Here is a 9,257-nt window from a genome sequence, read left to right as displayed (position 1 = left end):
TCCCACTGACACCAATAATGGGGCACTATTCCTCTCACTGACACCAATGATGGGGCACTATTCCTTCCACTTGCACCAACGATGGAGCACTATTCCTGCCAGTGACACCAACAGTGGGGTAGTATTCCTCCCACTGACACCAACGATGGTGCATTATTCCTTCAACTAAAGATGTGGCTGTGTTTATTCCCACTGACACCAGTACATTTTCTACTCCCACTGGCCACAGTCTGGCCCCCTAAAGTCTGAAGGACAGTAAACTGGCCCCCTGTTTAGAAAGTTTGAAGACCCCCTGCATAAGACCCTTATGCTCTTACCCCCTGGCAACTGGGACATCCAAGTAACCCAACTGAGAACATCATATAAGGTAACCTTTTCAACCACCTACTTCTGCTGAAGAGCATCTAATGAACTGATTCTACCTGCCATAGATTGTTGGGTGTTTGGAGTCCACATACGGATATGAATGCATTTATGCCAAATTTAACAATAAACATTACAGTGCAGATCGGAGTTTAGGTATGTATGGTATGGTATGGCTGCCTGAAAGAATGTGCCATTTATATACACTATATATTTCTTATGCATGTTTAGACCCAGTGGTGTATTTAGGTTTCGTGCTGCCCTTGGCAACACAAAAATTCCCCACCCTATGGAGAGTCCCTGACACTGACCAACACCCCCCTCCCCCATGAAGAGAGCCTGACATTGACCAACAATACCCCAGTCCCCCACCCAAGAGAGCCTTCCAGTACCACTGCCCCCCATACACTGGCACCCCCCCCCGACCCTGCGAAAGAAAAGACACTCACCTTCACAGCTCCGGACATCCCCAGGAACAAGAGTCAGGCTCTGCATACACCATCAAGCAGCCTTTCTCAGATCCTACCTGGTCCCCATGCTGCATCTGTCCCTTCTTCCATCCCTTCTTTTGGGGGCAGCACTGGCCCCCTAAAAAATTCTGCTGCCACCCTGAAAGATGCTGCTGCCCCCCTGAAAAATGCCACCCTAGGCAAATGCCTAGTTTGCCTTGTAGTAAATACGCCCCTGTTTAGACCTATGGAGCCATAGACCGTACAGCTCCAGTGCCAGCTAATCTATCAGTAAAAGAATAGCGACTAGAAAGAAATACACCAATACAGCTCATCGATATTCCCTCCAAGATCAGTGAGCCAGGAGGGTCTGGTTCTTGTAGATATCGGGATCATCACCTGATCAAGATGAAACCTAAGGTGGCCATTTGACCATTTCTTTCAGAAATATTGACCAGGAACCATGGTTGGCCAATCTGTGCTTTGTCAGTGTCGGAAAGCATGGTGCTTGGACCTTTGTTCCTGTTTTCTGTGTTTTTCTATTTAAAAAAAAACAAAAACACATTTTATATTCCAACAGGGAATGCAGCAAGTAATTTGTTACTGAACTGAAAAGTTAATTTTCATATCAATATTCTTGCTCAACTAAATGAACAAAAATACAGTCCTGGAGTCTAAATATGCAAATTTCTAATTTATTATGGACATTAGTGTCAGACTGATCTATGAGGAGCTCACCAGGAAATCCAGTTACAAGAGCCCACAACAGAGACATCATTAGCATATCATATGTAAAAGCAAAGCTCACATACTTGAAATACACACACTACTCATTTAGAATGTCTGTGGAAGGCTATGAGACAAGAGCAGAAGTAGTGGATCTTTTTATCTTTTTAAACAAAATATTTGGAAATGGCCAGTCCAAACATGGACAAGAATTTACACAAGTGATATGTATTTTCATTCCTGCTTCATTCCCGCTTCCCACTGGTGCTCACAAATTTTAGGTCAAGGTCCCAATACTGTGAACTGGTGTGCACAGTGTAGCTGGACAGCATTTTAGAAAGTAATAAGGTATCACTACACTATGCGACTCCCAGCTGAACACCTATCGTCTCAAGCAGTGGTCTCCAAAATGCGGCCCCGGGGGTCGAATGTGGCTCTTTGCCTGCCTATATCCGGCCCTTGGGGCACTACTCCCAATGGCACCAACAAGGGAGAATAATTCCTTCCACTGGCACCAATGATGGGAATTATTCCTTTCCCCAGATATCAGTGATGGGGCACTATTCCTTCCTCCGATACCACTGATGGGGCACTATTTCTTCCACTGACACCAACAGTAGGACACTATTCTTTTCATTGACACCAACACTGGGGCACAATTCCTCCCACTGACACCAACAATGAGGCATTATTCCTCCCACTGCTACCAACACTGGGGCACAATTCCTCCCACTGACACCAACAATGAGGCATTATTCCTCCCACTGCTACCAACACTGGGGCACAATTCCTCCCACTGACACCAACAATGAGGCATTATTCCTCCCACTGCTACCAACAACAGGGCACAATTCCTCCCATTGACATCAACGATGGGGGTCAATTCCTCCCAATGATACCAACGATAGGGCACTATTCCTCCTACTGACACCAACAATGGGGCACAATTCCTCCCACTGACATCAATGATAGGGCACAATTCGTCCTTGTGTCACCAACGATGGGGCATTATTACTCCCAGTAATACCAATGATGGGGTACTATTCCTCCCAATGATACCTACGAAGGGGCACTATTCCTCCTACTGACATCAACAATGGAGCAAAATTCCTCCCGCTGACACCAACAGTGGGGCATTATTCCTTTCCTTGAAGCCAACAATGGGGCACAATTGCTCCCACTGATACCAATGATGGGGTACTATTTCTCCCACTGATACCAACGATCGGACATTATTCCTTCCCCTGATACCAAGGATAGGACACAATTCCTCCTAATGACACCAATGATGGGGTATTGTTCATTCCCATTGACGCTAGGGCATTTTCTACTCACACTGACAGACTGACCCACCCAAAGTCTGAAAAACAGTAAACTGGCCCTTTGTTTAAATAGTGTGGAGACCATAGTCTAAAGGGAGCCACTTAACGCAAAAATGTTTGGTTTGCATATTGGGCAAATTAGGGAAAGTTTGGGAAGATTCCCTTCACTGTCTGTCCTGTGGACACGTATACATATGGAAGCCGGTGAAATCTCTTTAAACTACAGGAAACCCCCTCTAAGACAGTTGTCACCTGAACCTCATTGGAAGACTGCCTGTATTTCTATTCTCTATTCTATCTGGTGAAAGCTCAAAATTGTGCTTTTTGCTCATACCTTCAGTCACTGTCACAATTGCTTACAGTGGTTTACATGACAACACTCAGATGTGAACGGGTCCATTAACAATAATAGGATTCTTCATCTTGAGTGTTGTCGTGCTTTGGAAATGGTGCAGCAAAACTGGAGGCAAAAGCTGTCCATAGATGGAGTGACTTTCCTTCCTGCAAACAAAGGTTGCAGGAAAGAAAATCACACGATTCCCCCATCAACGCAGGCAGTGTTATTGCGGGAATTCCTCCCATTGGTATTGGAGCTGATTTATTAATCCTAGAGAAAGATGTTCAAAAGGGGAATTGTTACTCCTATTGACCAGAATCAGAAATTGTATTGAATTTATTATAGTGGCTAAATGGTTAGCACTTCCACCTGGCAGTACTAGGGTCGTTGGCTCGAATTCCAACCATAGCACCACCTGCCAGGAGTTTGCATGTTCTCCCTGTGCCTGCATGGGTTTACTCCAGGTACTCCAGTTTCCTTCCACACTCCAAAGACATGCTGGTAGGTTAATTGGCTCCTGTATAAATTGGCCCTAGTATGTGTACAGTGGACATATAAAGTCTACACACCCCTATAAAATGTCAGGTTTCTGTGATGTAAAAAAATTAGACAAAGATAATTCATTTCAAAACTTTTTTCCACCTTTAATGTGACCTGTAACCTGTACAACTCAATTGAAAAACAAACTGAAATCTTTTGGGGGGTAAGTAAACATAAAATACTAATGTGTAAAAGTAATGTGGTTGCATAAGTGTGCACACCCCCTTATAACTGGGGATGTAGCTGTGTTCAGAATTAAGCAGTCACGTTAAAAATCATGTTAAATAAGAGTCAGTACATGCCTGCCATCATATAAAGTGCCTCTGATTAACCCCAAATAAAGTTCAACTGTTCTAGTAGGTCTTTTCTGACATTTTCTTAGTCGCATCCTACAGCAAAAACCATGGTCCGCAGAGAGCTTCCAAAGCATCAGAGGGTTCTCACTGTTAAAAGGTATCAGTCAGGAGAAGGGTACAAGGCATTACATATACCATGGAACACAGTGAAGACAGTCATCATCAAGTGAAAAAAATATGGCGCAACAGTGACATTACCAAGGACTGGACGTCCCTCCAAAATTGATGAAAAAACAAGAAGAAAACTGGTCTGGGAGACTGCCAAGAGGCCTACAGCAACATTAAAGGAGCTGCAGGAATATCTGGCAAGTATTGGCTGTGTGGTACATGTGACAACAATCTCCCGTATTCTTCACATGTCTGGGCTATGGGGTAGAGGGGCGAGACGGAAGCCTTTTCTTACGAAGAAAAACATCCAAGCCTGGCTAAATTTAGTAAAAACACATCTGAAGTCTCCCAAAAGAATGTGTTATGGTCTGATGAAACCAAAATTGAACTTTTTGGCCATAATTCTAAAAGATATGTTTGGCGCAAAAACAACACTGCATATCACCAAAAGAACACCATACCTACAGTGAAGCATGGTGGTGGCAGCATCATGTTTTGGGGCTGTTTTTCTTTAGCTGGAACTGGGGCCTTAGTCAAGGTAGAGGGAATTATAAACAGTTCCAAATACCAGTCAATATTGGTACAAAACCTTCAGGCTTCTGCTAGAAAGCTGAGCATGAAGAGGAACTTCATCTTTCAGCATGACAACGACCCAAAGCATACATCCAAATCAACAAAGCAATGGCTTCACCAGAAAAAGATGAAAGTTTTAGAATAGCCCAACCAGAGCCCAGACCTGAATCGGATGGAAAATCTGTGAGGTGATCTGAAGAGGGCTGTGCACAGGACATGCCCTCGCAATCTGACAGATTTGGAGTGTTTTTTGCAAGAAAGAGCGGGCAAATATTGCCAAGTCAAGATGTGCCATGCTGATAGACTCATACCTAAAATGACTGAGGGCTGGAATCACATCAAAAGGGGCTTCAACAAAGTATTAGTTTAAGGGAGGACAGAAGGCTGGCCCCTAGATCTTTTTACAATTGGCTGCAGGTTTTGTGCGTGTTTTCTAGTGTGCTGGCGGACAAACGCCCTGATCTCTGCAGTGGCCTTTTCCAACATTTAGATCACGCTTTTGAGGCTTACAGGAACTTTGGGGGTTTGGGCTGGTACCATTACGACGAGTCTTTTTTGGCAAAATCTGTCGGTGCACCCAGCCCTCAAGTTGGGTATGAAGGATGTGGGGTTATGGCTTAATTTGATCTTGCCCCAGAAGCCTTTTGCGCCTAGACAGCTGGTCACAGCGACTCCATTTCCGGCTTTCAGGAGGGGTTATTGTTTTGCCTTTAACGACTCCCATTGTCGTTAGTATCACCACGAGTGCTCTTTTTGCGTGGGTCATCAGCCTGTGCTTAAGTGTCCTAGAAAGGTGGGTAGGTCTCCTTTGTCCTAGCGGGATATTTTTCAGAAAAGCCTGCACTCCGGTGAGGCTGGAAAACACGCGTTCGTGGCTGGATCAGTATCCAAACAGGGAGAAGGCTCAGTTCCTTCTTGATGGGTTCCTTTTTGGTTTTCCTTTGCCTACTTTTTTGGGTGAGGGTTGCCGGATGGTAGATAATTTGAAGTCCGTGCTCCAATACCCACAGGTTGTTCGCAAACAGATTGACAGAGAAGTTGCTGAAGGCCACGTGGCGGGCCCCTTTCATAGTCCACATTTCGGATTTCTTCCTTGGGGGTGGTTCCTAAGAGGGTGCCTAACGCTTTCCTTATGATACACCACCTTTCTTTTTCTAAGGGCTCTTTGTTGAATGATGAGATTGATGGTTCTTTGTGTTCGGTGTCCTATGCGACCTTTGAGGACGCCGTAGTTCAGATTCGCACTTTTGGCCCGGGAGCTTTGCTAGCAAAGACAGATATTAAATCTGCGTTTCGACTGTTGCCCATCTCCCCGTCGGCTTTTAATTCCCTGGGGTTTTATTTTGATGGTGGATTTTATTTTGATACAAGCCTTCCCATGGACTGTTCTTTGTCCTGTGCCTATTTTGAAATGTTTTCAACTTTTCTCCATTGGGTGCTCGTTGCCGAGGCTGGTTGGGATGGCGTTGTCCACTGTTTGGACGATTTTTTGTTCATTGGTCCCCTGGAGTCGGCATTGTGTTCAAATTTGCTTCAGTTGTTCTGCGTGCTCATGGACCACTTTGGCGTTCTTTTAGCGACGGAAAAAACTTGTCTGCCATCTACGTCTTTGGAATTCTTCGGGATTCTTCTCTATACGGCGGCATTTTAGCCTTTCTTCACCAAAAAAAGGTTTTGTTGAAGGAGTTGCAGTTTTTGTTGGGGCTCCTGGCTTTTACTTGCAGGGTTGGTCGGATTTTTTCCAGGCGTTTGTATCTTGCGACCTCAGATTATAAGTCCACCTCTGCTCATTTTCGCCTCACCCAGGACTTAAAAGAAGACCAGTTGGTTTGGGCTAATTTCCTGTCGGAATACAATGGTAAGTCCTTTTTTCAGGCTAAGTTTGTGTCAGCGCAGGATTTTTTGCTGGCAACTGATGCTGCTGGTTCCAGGGGTTTTGCCGCTGTGTAGTGGTCGCATTGGTGCTGCAGGGCTTGGCCTGAGTCTTGGCTTCGAAAAAATAGCCACTAAGAATATTGTGTTGCTGGAACTGTTCCTGGTGGTGGTGGCTCTGGAGCGTTGGGGTACGAAGTTTGCTGACAAAAGGATTTTGGTGAGTACCGACAATAAGGGTCTGGTGTTTGTGGTGAATTGCTTATCCTCTAAATAGTTGTTTGTTGTACAACTTTTGCGACACTTAGTTTTTCTCTGTTTAAAATTTAACATCTGGCTTAAAGCGCAGTATATTCCTAGTTTTTCTAATACTCTGGCGGATTCGCTGTCTCGTTTTTAGGTATCCAGGTTTCAACAATTGCTACCGGAGGTGGACGAGATTGGCCTCAGCTGTCCGTCAAACCTGTGGGACCTGATATGAACCTTTTGCGGGAGTCGATAAAGAATTCGATCGCTCCTCACACTTGGGCAGATTATTCAGCGGCATGCAGGAGGTGGGTCTTCTTTGTGTATAATTGGGGTTTTCTGCCCAATTCCCCCACTGAATTGGCCATCGCATCCTTTTTGACATTCCTGATGTGCTGTGGTTACTCCTATGGCCACGTGTCCAAGATATTGGCCGGAGTTTCCTTTTTTCTCAAATTATTGGGCCTCCCTTCTTGTAGCCAGTTCTTTTCAATAAAACAGGCATTGAGAGGGTATCGGAAGTCCAAGTTCGTGCCTGATGACCGTAGACCTATTTCTATGGTACTCTTGGCCAACCTATGTGCTGCGGCTTCGGTGGTCTGCTTTTCCGATTGCGAGGCTTTGCTTTTTCATACAGCATTTTCCCTGTTGTTTTTTGGAGCCTTTAGAATATCCGAGCTGGTTCCATTGTCCAGGCGTGCCTTTTCGGGACTGTTGTCCGAACATGTCTTGGTGGATGATTCGTTGGTGCGGCTGTTTTTGCGTCACTCCGAGACTAATCAGCTGGATAACGCTACCGGCTATTGATGGCTTTGCTGTTTGTCTGGTGAGCCTCGTTAGGCAGTTCCTCACTGTGCGTCCTCAAGACTCGGGGCTGTTTCTGCTCCACTTGGATTTGCACCCCCTTACTAAATATCAGTTTGATGCTGTTTTGCGGAGATGCCTGAACCATTTGGGCCTTTCGCATTTCAAGTTCTCTTCCCATTTATTTAGGATTGGCACAGCGTTAGAGGCCTCCAGGTTGGGTTTTTCCCACTCGGGTATTAAGGACCTGGGTAGATGGAAGTCTAAGCGTTTTCAGTTATACATTAGACCTAACCTTTTTCTTTGACTCAATTGCAGGTGCCCAGCACTGCGTCTGGATTGTAGGTCACTCATATGTCTATTGGGCTTGTAAAAGAGCTCTTCAGTGTCATCCTTGTGGAACTCTGTCATTGTTGCCAGAAGCCTTCACTGTATATTGGAAGAGAGTGAGAGGAATGCGCTGGTGTCAACTCTACTGGCATTTGTCCCAGTTGTTTCAAGTGTGGCCCCCACCTTCTATTTTAGTGGTCCACCTGGGAGGAAATGACTTGAGCATGGTGGGAACACTTGACCTGTTATTCATGATTAAGAGGGATTTGCATAGGTTTTGCTTGTCTTCCCCTCATACGACTGTGGTGTTTTCAGAGATTGTTCCCAGGTTTTCTTGGTGGTCCTTTCCTCAGATGCAGGCTTTTGAGAAAATGAGGAAGAGGATTAAATTCTTGCCATCGCTAGGTGGTTTGTCGTACAGGCATGTTGATCTGGAAGGTGGAATTCCGGGTCTGTATAGACGGGACGGAGTTCATCTTTCAGATATTGGCCTGGACATCTTTTGTTTAGGCCTACAATCTGGCATCAAAATGGCTGCTGCTTTGGGGTAGGCCGGCCTTGTTCACAAGGCCAGCAGGTGGGGGACGTTTTCAGAGTGCAGATGTTTTATGTGATGGCTCGAGCTCCAATAAGTGAGCCAGAAGAGGGTGTTTTATTATATTTTGCATGTTGAATCTCATCACGGTTATTGTAGTATGTACATGGTTTATTTTGTGTAACACCAATAAAGTACCGCAGCCATTTCTCGCCACGATCTGCCTAATGGTTTCTTTAATGGGTTGTATTTGGGGAATGTTCTGGTCATGTGGTCAGGTGGGCGGGTGCGGTCTGCAATCCCATGGCCAAAAGTGGGCACAAACCTTGTGACCTTGCGACCACTTTCGTGGGATTGTGGCCGCCCCCCTCCCCTCTCAAATGGCCTTGTTTATAATTGTAAATGGTGGGTTTGTCATGTGTGGGGGAATTTGGTGTTGGCCCCTTTAAATTTTGTTAAGCAGAATTCCTGGGATGCAATCCGGAGTCACGGAAGTTTCTGGAGCATTGGCGGACAGGATATAAGGGGCAACTGGATCATTTGGATCAGTGGCCAGCCTGAAAGCAGAAGAGCTCCCCCCCCCCCCATTTGTCATGCGCGCTTTGTGTGGTGCTGTCACCCTGGAGTCAGGGGGGATGTTTTCAGAGTGCAGATGTTTTATGTGATGGCTCGAGTTTCAATAACTGAGCCAGAAGA

General features: G+C 45.5%; 1 pseudogene; it reads left to right on the top strand.

The window, feature by feature from the left end:
• The first annotated feature begins 6,689 nt into the window (after positions 1 to 6,689).
• Positions 6,690 to 8,003, top strand: LOC149446051 (uncharacterized; annotated as a pseudogene).
• Positions 8,004 to 9,257: the final 1,254 nt, after the last annotated feature.

This window comes from Staurois parvus, unplaced genomic scaffold, assembly GCF_062004578.1.
Source record: "Staurois parvus isolate SC_StPar_1 unplaced genomic scaffold, SC_StPar_1.0 ptg000698l, whole genome shotgun sequence".
NCBI classification, from domain to species: Eukaryota; Metazoa; Chordata; class Amphibia; order Anura; family Ranidae; genus Staurois; species Staurois parvus.
Note: the sequence above shows the minus strand (reverse complement) of the source record. Positions and strands in the feature narration are given on the sequence as shown.